Raw genomic sequence first — 14,446 nt, 5'->3', positions numbered from 1 at the left:
TTTTTTGCTGTACGGGGGCCTCTCACTGTTGTGGCCTCTCCTGTTGTGGAGCACAGGCTCCGGACGCACAGGCTCAGCGGCCATGGCTCACGGGCCCAGCCGCTCCGTGGCATGTGTGATCTTCCCGGACCGGGGCACGAACCCGTGTCCCCTGCATCGGCAGGCGGACTCTCAACCACTGCGCCACCAGGGAAGCCCTGGAGTTCATTCTAAATGTGATGGGAAATTAGAACCTGGAGTTTCAGACATGTTGAGTCTGAAATGCTCTTGGGATATTCAGGAGAAATGTTCCAGGCAATTGAGTATTTGAGCCTGGAGCTCGAGGGACAGCTGGGGGCTGCTGGTGCAAATGTGTGACATGTCAGCTTTTTACCGACATTTAAAGCCAGGCTGGGCCTCTGACATTTAGAAGGCAGAAGGATAAGGACTATTCAGCCAAGAAGACTGAGAAGGTATGGGATCAAGGGGTGTTAAAGTGTCAGGTCACTAACGTAACCAGGTCACTAACTTGACCCTGAGACTCACTGTCTCACCAACTCCGTTTCAATACCAGCAATAACTGTAATAATTCCCCAGGAAAGAAGCAGAGGAAACACGATCACATATGGAATTACAGCTGTCCTGGCTACCTACTAGCACTGCACTCAGGGCTCTGCTGGGGTGAGGGAAGACTTGGGTCCACGGAAGGGGAAGGAGGAGAAATAGGTGAGGCTCTATCTGACTGATTGGTGAACGGAAACACCCCCAGGAAGTCCAGTTCCAAAAGTGGTGGAATATTTGGAATCTGTGGCCCAGCGTTGGCCTATTTATTTGAACTGAGCTGGGCTCCAGGTCACCACTGGTTTCAGCTGGTTACATCATCAACTTTTCACATGCAGATTGCTACCTTCTTTCACCAGGCCAAGGAGCACATGGCTTTGTGATTTTGCTTCTATAAGCTCTCTTATCACAGCACGTGTGTGTTGGAGCCCAGATGTTAAATCAATCAGTAAATAAACCTTGGCTTCACATTTTGTACAAAGTTAACTGACACATGGACACACAGTCTCTGAGTTGCTCACTGCCTCTGTGTCACAGGGTCTCTGACTGCAAACACTTCATTGTTTTTGAAACTGCTTTATTGAGATATAATTCAGCTGTCATAAAATCCACTCATTTAAATTGTACATTCATTGATTTTTAGTGCATTCACAGAGTTGTCAGCACTTCCTTCTTGACACTGTGGTTTTCACCTGAGCAGACAGGTCACGGTCCCAGCGTTGGTAGAGCTCTGCTATTTTAGTCATGGCCAGTTCCTAACCTGAGAATGTTATCTGAAGGCAAATGTAGATCTGACTATGACTTCCCTGGGGCCTAGTGAGTAGCTGATGAACTCGCCAAGTTCACCAGTGAAAACCACTCAGTGTCTGTTACTTGGGTGACTGCTGTGGAATAAATAGACTGAGTGAGCAGGTTTTACTACAGTGAGGGATGGACACTCTACTTGGAACTCAGACAATGGGGTCTTAGTATGTTTAATCCAAATGGCAGAACACCAGATCCCTTGTATTTGTTCCACATCTTCTTACCAGCCCTCTCCCCTAAATGCTCCATTTCATTATCCTCCAAAGTATTTGTTCTGAAACCACGTATGTCCTCCTTCCTCTCATGGAAACCACCTGTAGCAGCAACCACTGGGGCTGCTGCAAACATTTGTTTTTGATAACAGTGTATTTTGAACGTCTGTGGTTTCAGTTTCTATTTTTGTCCCTTACTGTCATAACTTTTCAATCTCTTCATACCATTTATGGGTAGTTTTGCTTTTCCCAGGCATTTACAGTCTGCTGAACATGTCAGCTACATAAACTGTGAACTAAGAAATTTATAATTTCAAAATTAGTATAATTGTCCAATGACTTACAGCTCTCAAGATGTTTTCATCTACGCTATTTAAACTGGTCCTTACAACAACTCAGTGATCAGAAAACCAACATTTCCTGGCTGGCCAGTAGCAAAATTTATAGTAAAAAATGGGTGATTTGAATTCTAGTCTAGGATTTTTCCCTGTGAGAACACTGGCCACCATATATGACTATGGTTCTCCAACTTCAGCTGAATCAGAATTGTTTAGGGGGCTTGATACAACACAGACTGTGAGCTCCACCCCCAACATTTCTGCTTCAGTAAGTCTGGGCTGGGGCCCAAGAATGTTCTCATTCACACCCAGGCTCCTCCACTTTCTCCTTCGCCTTCCCCTTCTCAGCTTCCCTTGCAGCTACGGGTGGTCATGTGACATATTATGGCCAGTGAGATGTGAGCAGAAATCTGGGAAAACCTGTGCTTTCCTGATGAAAAGGGACATAGTTGGCTCTTCACCCTTCCCACTTCTTCTTGTTTAGAACTTATATGTAATGCTTGGAGGTACAACAGCATCTATGACCAACATATGGAAGCTAGCAGGATAGGAAGATAGGAAGAGGCTGGGTCTCTGACAGCCCTAGGTTGCTTACCTCCAGACTTCTTTTCGAGTGAGAAAAGTGAATCTTTATTTAAGCCAGTGTAGTTGTGTTCTCTGTTACTTGCAGCCAAATACATGCCTACCTGATACAGAGAAAAAAGGAGGATAGAAAGGTGCATGAGAAATGGCACTTAACAAGCATTTGTGAGACCCTATTCTGTAGCTGACATTGTGCCGGGTGAATGAGACATGGTTCCCGCCCCTAGGGTGTTCATAGTCAAGGTGAAAAGGCCACCATGTAGATACACAAATAATAATACACGTGACAAGGACAAAGGTAGAAGCAAAATATTGTGGAAACCCAGAGAAGGAAACGCTACCTAGGGAGGTCAGGGAAGTTTCCCAGGAGGTGACATTTTAGCAAAGTCCTGAAGGATGAATAAAGTTGCCAGATAGAGAAGAGGAAAAAAGAAGCTTTCTTCACTGTGTCCCTTCTCACTCCTACCCTTGGAGGGCCAGAGGCTGGGCTGGCTGGGGGCATGTTGGGACAAGCAGCCAGCAGAGTCAACAGCTATGCAGGAAACTCTAAGTCCAAAGAACCAGGAGGGAAGTTGTGAGGATTGGCAAGAACTCCCTGTAGCGGTCCAGGGAGCCAGAAATCTGGGGCTGAAAGACAAGAGCAAGAGATCAGAGGGCACATGGGAAGGAGCAGGGCAGAAGCCCAAGAAGATGGGTGGAGACTTGTTTCTCAAGCAGGTAAGGAACTCAGGGCGCTATATACCCCATTTCATGATTTCTTGTTATTCAACTTCATTTTCACTCTCAGCCCCCATTCTGTTAGGCTTGCAGGAAATTCAGTCTTAGTCCTTCCTGGGGCTTCCGGCTGCCCCCAAGGCCGTGCTAATATCCTGGTGTGTTACTCAGCCTGCAGGGCCTTGCAGTCCCCTGTGCTGCTTTCTCTGACACAGGAACCCTGGCTGGAGGATCCCAACACCTTGACGTATCATGGCTATTTCCACCAACTGCCTGATATATCTTCTGGTGCTTCTAGAAAGCAGGGCTCAAGTCCCTGCTTCTGGTGGACCCCAGAGGCCTCTCCTCTCCCCAGACCCAGATATCTCTTCTTCGTTTGGAGGAAATATCTCACTCTGGTCCTGTTTCCACCAGAGATACACTCTCTCACCTCAAGCTCTAGTCAGCTCAACGAGCTTAGGGCCGGGGAAATACAAGCCAGGGAGGGAAGTGTCTCCAATCCAACGCTGCTGTCCACCTCCTCTGAGATTAGGAACAGATCCTTTTAGAATGGGTGAAGGCAAAAGGGGAAATGCAGGGGGAAAAGTTTAAACTACTGGGTCACATATTGATGGTGATGGTATGGTCTAAGGGACGGGGGGCAGCACACACACATCCCAAGAGGTGTGAAGTGAGAGTCAGGGAAGGCCTGATATGTTTGGAGAATGGTGAGTACCTGGGGAGGGAGGGGCAAGGCGTTGGAGGGGACAGCCTGGATGATCATCTGTAGAATTTGGATTTTATTCTGTAGGCGACAGAATTCAGGAAAGTTTGATATGATATTTTTAGACAAGATCCTGTTTTTTTTTTTTTTAAGGGGCAACTCTGATAGAGGGTAAGTTGTGAAGAGCCTGGGGTTGACCATAGGAATAAGCCGGACAAGGGCTAGTAAGAGTTTAAACCAGGGGGCTTCCCTAGTGGCGCAGTGGTTGAGAGGCCACCTGCTGATGCAGGGGACGTGAGTTCGTGCCCCGGTCCTGGAAGATCCCACATGCCATGGAGCGGCTGGGCCCGTGAGCCATGGCCGCTGAGCCTGCGCGTCCGGAGCCTGTGCTCTGCCACGGGAGAGGCCACAGCAGTGAGAAAAGAGTTTAAACCAGGGAGTAATAATGGAGATAGATAGAAAAGCACAGTCACAGTTCTGGGATAAAAGCAACAGAATTTGGTCATTGATTGGCTATGAGGGAATAATGGGGAACGACAGAGAGAGTTGAAGGAGAGTCCAAGATTGCTAGCTTGAGAGATGCGGTAGTTGGTAAAGCCATTTACCTGAAGGTGAGAGAACAGAAGGCAGAGGAGAGGGTGGAGGGGGTGATGGGAGGAGAGAACTAAACATATTTAGCACTGGTTATATGCCAGGCACTCTTTCACATATATTTTTGTCATAAAAACCCTATGAAGCGCAAGAGGGAAGGGATATGGGGATGTATGTATACATATAGCTGATTCACTTTGCTATACAGTAGAAACTAACACAACAATGTAAAGCAATTCTACTCCAATAAAGATGATGAAAAAAAGATAAATTACAAAAAGAGAAAACAAATCTCTAAAAAAAAATCCCTATGAAGTATTATTATTATTATTATTATTTTGCGGTATGTGGGCCTCTCACTGTTGTGGCCTCTCCCGTTGTGGTGTGCTCCGGATGTGCAGGCTCAGCGGCCATGGCTCACGGGCCCAGCCGCTCCGCGGCATGTGGGATCTTCCCGGACCGGGACACGAACCCGTGTCCCCTGCATCGGCAGGTGGACTCTCAACCACTGCGCCACCAGGGAAGCCCTGTGAAGTAGTATTATTATGTTCATTTCACAGATAAGGCTCAGAGATGCTGTTGCTCACCCCAGGTTTCTTGGAGGGTAACAGAGTCAGGGTTGGAAACAATATCTACCTGACTCCACAGTCCATGCTGTCCCCTAACGTGCTTTTAAGTGCCACCCAGTGGGGACATCTAGGAGTCACTTTGGGAGCTTGGGAGACAGGCAGGAGGTGCAGGCATCAGTCTGGGCGTCTTTATTATGTAGACGGTTCCTGAAGTTGCGGGAGCAGATGAGATCAGCCGGGAGAAGTGTGTGGCATGAAAAGAGAAGACAAGGACAGACTCTGGGTTTAAGGGTTACATCAGTTACACTACAGGTAACAGAAAAAACAAGGAATAAGCTTAGGACTTGTAATTCTCTCATCACAGAAGATTTGAGGTGGGGTTCTCAGGGTTAGTATGTTGGTTTCATTAGAGAGCCAGGCTCTTTTCCTCACCATATTTAGTGTATGTATTTCCTCCTCAAATTTACTTCAATCACAGAATGGTCACTTTAGGTCCCACCATCCCATTTCAGGCAGAGGGAAAACGGAAGAGGCCAAGAGAAAAGTGTATCTGCCCGCCAGGTGAGCCTGCTTTGAAGGAAGTCTTTCTAGAAGACCCACTCCATAGTTTCTGCTTACATTGGCCAGAATTTAGTCACATGACTGATCTTCAAGGGCGGCTGGGAGATGTAGTTCTTTAGCTAGGCCCCTTACTGTTCCAACTAAATCGTGGTTCTTTTGGTAGAGAAGAAGGGAGAATGGAAACTGGGTTGCCAGCTGTAATCTCTGCCATAACGGGGTAGGCAGAGGAAAGAAAAAGGTAAAGAAGAACATATGGGGGCAGGGGAGAAAATGATGCCATAAAAAATGTAATAGTTAGTTTGCTTTTAGTTTCAAGTTATTGAAAATTCAGCCCAAGCTAGCTTAAACTTTGCTCAGATGACCAAAAATCTTTGCAGGTAGGGCAGGTGTGTTAGTTGGGGCTCCGGTTTTGCAACTTTGCTATTTTCCTGTCTCTGCCCCCTCTGTGTCGGTCTTGCCTTCAGGTTGGCTTCACAAATGGTAGTAAAATGGCTGAAGTAGTTCTGGGACTCATATATGCAAGCCACATTGTCCAGAGCAAGCAATTTCAGGACTTAGCACAAGTCTTGAAATTCATTCATTCATTCGTTCACTCACTCACTCAGAAACATCGCTGGGTAATACTATGTGCACTTTTCTAGATTTGGGGGATAATGTGAATAAAACAAACAGGGATTCTTCCCCATTGGGCCTTGTTTTAGTCATCTGTTGCTGTGTAACATATTACCCCAAAACTGAGCAGCTTAAGGCAACTAACCTTTATTATTTCCCAGTTTCTGTGGGTCAGGAATTTGGACATGGCCTGACTTGGGGACTCTCCTGAGGCTGTAATTAAGATATCAACTGGGGCTGCCATCATCCCAAGGCCTTCTGGGTAGGATCTGTGTCCCGCTCACTCAGGTGGCTGTTAGCCTCAGGTCCTCACTGGCTGTTGGCCGGAGACATCAATTCATGGCCATGTGGGCCTTACCGTTTGGCTGGAGGTTACGGGGAGGTAGGATAGAAATTAGTCTTTCTGTAACCTAATCTTGGAAGTGGCATTCGATCACCTTTTCCAGGTTGCATTTGTTTTGAAGTAAGCTGCCAGGTCAAGCTCACACCCAAGGGGAAGGCATTACATCAGGGCATGTATACCAGGAGGCGGGGGCCATGGGGAACCACTTTGAGGCGCTCTACCCCAGAGCTATATTCTAGTCAGTGGAAACAGACGACAGACATATCATATGTTAAGTGACAATAAGTGCTATGAAGAAAGATAAAGCAGAGTGAGGGAAGGTGTCTCTCATGAGAGGACATTTGAGTAGCATCTGAGGCAGTAAGCCATGGGTATGTGTGGAGGAGCATTTTAGGTGGCGCGAAGAGCAGGTGCAAACTCCCTGAGGCAGGAGCTCGCTTGATGTCTTTAAGGAAACACTCAACCAAAATGGCTGGAGAAGAGTTAAGCAAGGGAGGAGATAGGGAGGTGGGGTGGGAATCAGATAGGTACAGACTTATAGGACACAGTAAAGTCTTTATTGGAAGGTTCTGAGCCATGGTGTGACATGACCTACCTTACTCTTATTTTTATTTATTTATTTTTTTTGTGGTACGCGGGCCTCTCACTGTTGTGGCCTCTCCCATTGCGGAGCACAGGCTCCAGATGCGCAGGCTCAGCGGCCATGGCTCATGGGCCCAGCCACTCTGCGGCATGTGGGATCTTCCCGGACCGGGGCACGAACCCGTGTCCCCTGCATCGGCAGGCGGACTCCAAACCACTGTGCCACCAGGGAAGCCCCGACCTACCTTACTTTTAAAAGGCTGTGGTGTGGGAAACGGATGATACAAGGGCCAAGAGTGAAAGCAGGAAGACCAGTTGGGATTCTACAGCAGTAGCCCAGGTGAGAGATGATGGAGTCTTGCATTGGGTGGAAGTGAAGGGATTGGATTCCAGACATATTTAATGAAACTTGCTGATAGACTGGATTTAGGGTATGACAGAGAGGAGTCAAAGACGACTCAGGCTTCTAGTGCGAGCACCTGAGAGGCTGAGGTCGCCATTTGTTGGGATGTGGAGGACAAATCTGGGAGAGTAAATCAAGGATTTGACTCTGGTCTTGTGGCCACATTAAGTTTGAGGTGCCTGTAAGATATCCAAGTGGAGATGTTGCAGAGGAAGCTGGAGTCTGGAGTTCAGGGGCAAGGTTCAGGTTGGCAACAGAAATTTGGGAGTCATCAGCGTCAAGTTGACATTTAAAGCCAAAGGACTAGATGAGATTACTCACCTGGGGAATATGTCTTAATGGACAAGAGAAGACATCTCTCAGAACTTTTGGAAATGGGAGGATGAGGAAGATCTGGTGAAGGGGACTGAGAAGGAACAGCCAACAAGAAACAGTGGATGGTGCCGGCGAGGCAGGCAACAGGCTCTACCTTTGAGGCCGTGGGGAGAGGTGCTCTCCACATCCCAGATGCCTCCAGAGGGTCCAGTGGGGCTATGGGACTTGAAAGGTGGTAGAAGGTCATTGGTGACGCTAGAAAGGGCAGTTTGCAAAGCGTCCTGGAGTCAAGAGCTGGATGATGGTGAATTTTGGAGAGAATGAAGTTTAGAAAGAGACCTAGTGGGTATGGGCCTCTCTTTTAAGAATTTCAATGTTAGAAACAATAAAAGCATGAGGGAAAACGCTTATTAAGTTATAAAAAAATTGGTAAATGTCTGTATCAATAAGCAAACACTCTAACATTAAAACCCTTACTACAGAAAGAGGGAAACTGTTCTTAGTAAATATAGCACGAGTTAGAATCTTCATAATGGAAAAAAAAACTCATGCAAATTGATAAGAAAAATACGAAGACCCGAATAGCAAAGGACAAAGGACATGAGCAGGCAATTCACAAAGGAGGAAGTACAACTAGTAAACAAAGATAAAGAAAAATGTTTGGTGCCATTATCCAGGAAAAAAATACAGATTAAAACAGCAAGATGACATGTTTTAAACTATCAAATTAGCAAGAAGCTGTTCGTACCCTTTAACCCAGTAATTCCAGTTCAGGGAATCCTAAGAAACTAAGCCAAAATGCAGATGAAAGAGCTGGCCATAGATTTATTTATAATAGTTAATAAGAGGAAATAATCCAAATGCTGAACACCAAAAGAATGGCTTAGAAAATTTTGGTTTGAAAATTTTTGGTTTGAAAATTCCATTCATAAATGGAATATTAATCAACCATATATAAATACCAAAAATGAGAAGAATTTACGGTAACGGTGTCTTAGTCCATTTGGGCTGTTAACACAAAATACTGGAGACTAAGTAGTTTAATTTAATTCTTACATTTCTGGAGGCTGGAAGCTTGAGATCAGGGTGCCAGCATGGTTGGGTGAGGGCCCTCTATGGTCGCAGACTTCTCATAGTACCCTCACATGGTGGAGGGGGCAAGAGAGCTCTTCAGGGCCTCTTTTATAAGAGCACTAAGCCCTTTCATGAGAGCTTTACCCTCAGGGCCTAATCACCTCCCAAAGGACCCACCTCCTAATGCCATCATTTTGGGCATAGGTTTTCAACATATGGATTCTGGGGAGAGGGGACACAAACATTCAGACTGTAGCACACATGAAAATGCCTATATCATATTAACTGAAAAAAAAAAAGTAAGATTGTAAATGGTGTCTTATATTCTCACCTAAGGGAAAAATATTTATAGACAAAAGGAAACCCATCACAGTGTTCCCTGCAGGTCACAGAGGAAGACTGGCTACCTTCTTTCCTGCAGCACACCTTTGTTGAGTTCCATGCTGATCTCTCTGTGCCAAATCCTGGGACTACAAAGATAATTCCAAAAATTCTGCCCTTGAAGAATTTGCATCTAACTAAAATTTGAAAAACTGTTTAAAAAATCTCAGAAGATATAAAAATAATTGAGTGAATTCCCTGGCGGTCCAGTGGTTAGGACTCTGTGCTTCTGCTGACAAGGGCCTGGGTTTGATCCCTGGCCTGGTCAGGGAACTAAGATCTCACAAGATGCGTGGCTTAGCCAAAAAAAAAAAAAAAAATCACAGCAAAACTGAGCCCAGCCACAAATTGAACCTCAGCCACACAGCTGGGCCTTTGATGGCCCTGTCCACACCTGCAGTCCCAGGGTCAAAGGTGACAGGGCATTGGGTGGTCAGTTGATAGAGACCCCAGTGCTGGAGTTGATGTGGCCTTGACCCCAAAGGAACGAAAGTCAAGGAATAGCTAATAGAATTGGAAAATGAAGCTGGTGTTTCTTAACAGAACTTGTGATCTAACTTCCTGCTGTAAGAGGTTTGGTGCCCAGGAGCACCTGAAACCAAAGGTGAGTCATTCTTCTTCTTCTCTCTGGGGTTGCTTCTCCATCCCACCTATTTGGCAAAGACTGGCTTGGAGGTTCCTGCTGTGTTGTCAGGGTCATTCCTGCTGGGAATGCTTCTGTTTTCAAGTTTCTCATGAATGGAGAAGACAGAGAACCATACCTTCTATTTCTAGAGTCCTTTACATATATTTCAAAGAAATTCTAACTCACCAGCAAATTGAAGAATGGTGTCATTGGCTGTGAAACCAACCGTGTTATTTATTTTCTGGCAGGGCCACCTCAACCTTGAGTCCTTCACCTATCAAATTGCAACTATTTGACAAATGCTAAAGAAGAAAAATAATGGCTCTGATAGCATCAGGGAGAAAACTCTCCTGGAAAGCTGTTTTCTGAAAAGGTGAAAGAGGTTATTTTCAAATGGTTAGGTGTTTTGGTCAATGGCATAGCAAGACTGATTTAGAGAGCAAAGGCATGATCTTTAAAAGAGATCCTAAAGGTCAACCTAAAGGAAAATGAGTTTTTGATTGTAAAAATAAGTTACAGTTAAAACATTCAATTCTCAAAAGGAACTCTCAGTAATTACCATGTAAGTAGGACTGCAATGTCTAAAGACAAACTGCCTGGGTTCAAATCCTGGCTCTTCCACTTACTAGCTGTGTGACCTTGAGCAAGTTACTTAATTTCTCTGTGTCTCAGTTTTTTCCTGTAAAATGGGGACAATGATAGGACCTACCTCGTAAGGTTGTAATGAGAATCAGATGAGTTCGTAAACAGCTCTCAGCAGTGCCTGGTATGTGACACCCGCTAAGTGCTTGTTAAAACCATTAATAAACTAAAAGTAAATGCTATTTTTTCTTGCTATCACTTGTTAAAAAAAAGCAGTCACCACCAGTAAAAACAAGCACATGAAATAGTTCGATAGTGACAATGTATTGAAGTATTCATCTAGGTTTCTCCTTCCTCTAGTTGTCCTGTTTTCCCCCTTTCAAGCAGGTAGCCATGCTGTCTTGTGTCGGTGTCTTGAGGGATTCCTTTGGAGCAGGAAGCCCATGGGAGGAGCAGGTGCCTGAAGCCAGGGGTTCTTCTAGTCTCTAAGGAAAGCCTAAGCCCGTTGAAGTGATGCTGAGTGTCCCAGGAGAGGTGGAGGTGGGTGAGGCCCACGAGTATAAGAAGAGAGGAGAGACGGGGAGCGTTCCTGAGAAAGGCTTAGGGCTGGGAGCCCGTGCAGGGCCCCAAGTGGTGGCAACCCCTCAGAGGGATGGCTGTGCTGTGTGCTAAGGAAGGTATCACCCATCTTCCCATGCCTTGTGGCCCAGAAGCAAGGAGCTCCAGATGGACTAAGACACGGTCAGCCTTGACTATGAGAATGCAATGGATAGAGCAGCACTGACCAATAGAAGTACAATTTGAGGGCTTCCCTGGTGGCGCAGTGGTTGAGAGTCCGCCTGCCGATGCAGGGGACACGGGTTCGTGCCCCGGTCCGGGAAGATCCCACATGCCGCGGAGCGGCTGGGCCCGTGAGCCATGGCCGCTGGGCCTGCGCATCCGGAGACTTCCCAAAAAAAAAAAAAAAAAAAAAAGTATAATTTGAGCCATATTTGGAATTCCAAAATTTCTAGCTGCTAGAATCTAGTAGCCACATAAAAAAACCATAAAAGGACACAGGTGAAATTAATTTTAATAATATATTTTGTCTAACATATTATCCTTTCAACAAGTAATCAATATAAAAACTTACTGAGGTATTTTACTTTTTTTCTGTATCAAGTCTATGAAAGCTTGTATGTAGTTCACACTTAACAGTGTATCTCCATTCGGACTGGCCCCATTTCCAAGCGCTCAATAGCCACACGTGGCCGGTGGCTACCATATCGGACAGGCCAGGCTAGAGGCTCTTCTCTTGGTTTCCTGGTTGTACATAGCCTTCCTGGATTCTAGTGTGACTCTGACTGGGAAAGGGGACTCCGAATTTTTTACCCAACAAATATTTATGGAACGCCTACCATGTGCTAGGGCTGTCATTCTCAAAATGTGTGTCAAGCCATCCTAGCAAGATGCAGTGAACTCACAGAGGCTTCAAGGAGTGTTCTACATTTTTGAGGGAAGCATGTGTTGAACACCAGAGACTGCTAACTCAAGGAGGATCAATTTCAATATTAGGCCAAGCTACATTCCTGTTTAGATGCTGTTCATCTTTGCAAAGCTGGGTTTCCAGCAGCTGCTGTGATAAAAGCTCAAGTACTACAGGAAAATCAATGTGGAATGGAAAGGAGGGTGGCAACGTCCTATCTAACTCCGAAGTTGGAGGAGTTTGCAGTGCCTGGTTGGTACGCATGTCCTATTGGTAAGTAATGGTGGTTATAAAAAGAATGAAATAATGCCATTTGTAGCAACGTGGATGGACCTAGAGAATATTATACTTAGTGAAGTAAGTCAGACAGAGAAATATTAATAGTGTATGATATCACTTATATGTGGAATCTAAAAAAAATGATACAAATGAACTTATTTACAAAACAGAAACAGACGCACAGACTTAACGAATTTATGGTTACCGGGGGGAAGTGTGGGCGGGAAGGATAGATTGGGAGTTTGGGATTGACATGTGTACCTTGCAGTATTTAAAATAGATAGCCAACAGGGACCTACTGTATAGCACAGGGAACTCTGCTCAATATTCTGTAATAACCTAAATGGGAAAAGAACCTGAAAAAGAATAGATACATGTATATGTATAACTGAATCACTTTGCTGTACACCTGAAAATAACACAACATTGTAAATCAACTATTTTCCAATACAAATTTTAAAAAGAATGAATTAAAAATATTTTTCTTTTAGTTTGTGTGATGGTTTCTTTCAAACAACTGCTGAGGTTTTAGAATACAATACTTATAGTTTGGACCTAACTACTTAATAAAACAGAACTTTTAGGTATTTCTTTTGGCCTAGGAACTCCATGAAAAATCTGCTGAAACACCAGGGGTGCTGAGAAGGTCAGGAAACACTGTACCAGGTGCTCATGTCGACTCCCGGGATGCCTGGTGCACAAAACCAAAGATCCTGCTTTGTGGAGCTTACATGGTGGGTGCGCTGGCAGGACAGACAGTAAAAAACTCGATGACAAGCAAAGCTTGAGTTGGGATTTCCTCTCAACCCAGCAGGACAGGGTTTGAGAATCAGATTTAGATTGATTTAAAGGGGATGTAGAAGGTGATATTTCTTATACACTAGACTTTGTAGATGTTGATTTATTTCTTATACACCTGGGCTGGACTGTGTGCAGTTATTTTTTTAATATTTATTTATTTTTTGGCCGCATCCTGTCTTAGTTGCGGTGCATGGGCTTCTCTCTAGTTGTGGCGTGCGGGTTCCAGAGCTCGTGGGCTCTGTAGTTGTGGCACTCAGGCTCTCTAGTTGTGGCATGTGGACTTATTTGCCCTGCAGCATGTGAGATCTTAGTTTCCCGACCAGGGATCGAACTGACATCTCCTGCACTGCAAGACAAATTCTTAACCACTGGACCACCAGGGAAGTCCTATGTGTGCAGTTATTTTAATAGAAGATTTATTTTAAGGGTGTTCATTGAAGTGAGGAAAGCAAATATCTTCATGGGAACTCTGGAAAGCCCTTCCATCAGTCCTCAGGGTTAGAACGGGAACACTGGTGGCTCTGTACTCCGTGGAGGCTGGTCATTGGTCAGGAACTGGAAGGTCACTTGGGACAATGCTCAGCTCTCTTGACTGGGTCACCTCCTCACCCCTTTGCACCAGGAGTTGTTGGTGCCCACCTGGAGCCAAATGCATTTCTTTTCTGCATGTCCTTTGGGTTCTGTTCCCAAGACCAACTGCTCTTTCCCATGCATGCCTCCTAGCTTCTGTTTTCTTTCTTTGTGTGTTTCTTCACTTCTGCTTCTACTATAGCCTGGTAACTCTTTCCACATATCTCCGGTTTAACTTTCAGAGAGAAATCTAAAAAGTTCTAAAGGTTCATTTAGAAACTTGTCCCTACTGGGCAAGGCTCTCATTGGTGCTGACCTCATCAGCCATTGGTTGCCTGGGGATCAGTAGTTCTCGTGCCTTCCTTGGCCCAGTCCTCTGTGGTCACAATTGTAAGCAACGTGTGAGGAACCATCTAAGGATTCTTCTCAATAGAACTGTGGATAGAACATTGCAGACATGCTGAGCCTTACATTCTCATAACAGTCAGTAAGATCTTACCCTCTTCTGGTTTTATTTCTTTTTTAAGGATTACTCAAATTATTCACCAAAATTAAAAATACAATATATCATTTACAAATGCTCAAGAAAAAAAGAGAGAAATACTTAGAAATAAACTAACAAAACACGTGTAGGACTTATATCTTGAAAACTACACAGTGCTGATGGAAGAACTCAAAGATCTAAATAAATGGAGACACGTCATGGTCATAGATTGGATGACTCAACCTAGTAAAGATGTCAATTCTTCCCAAGTTGACATACAGGTTTAATGCAACTCCTATCAAAATACCAGCAAGAT

This window comes from Neophocaena asiaeorientalis, unplaced genomic scaffold (genome assembly GCF_003031525.2).
Source record: "Neophocaena asiaeorientalis asiaeorientalis breed wild unplaced genomic scaffold, Neophocaena_asiaeorientalis_V1.1 scaffold29, whole genome shotgun sequence".
NCBI classification, from domain to species: domain Eukaryota; kingdom Metazoa; phylum Chordata; class Mammalia; order Artiodactyla; family Phocoenidae; genus Neophocaena; species Neophocaena asiaeorientalis.
Note: the sequence above shows the minus strand (reverse complement) of the source record.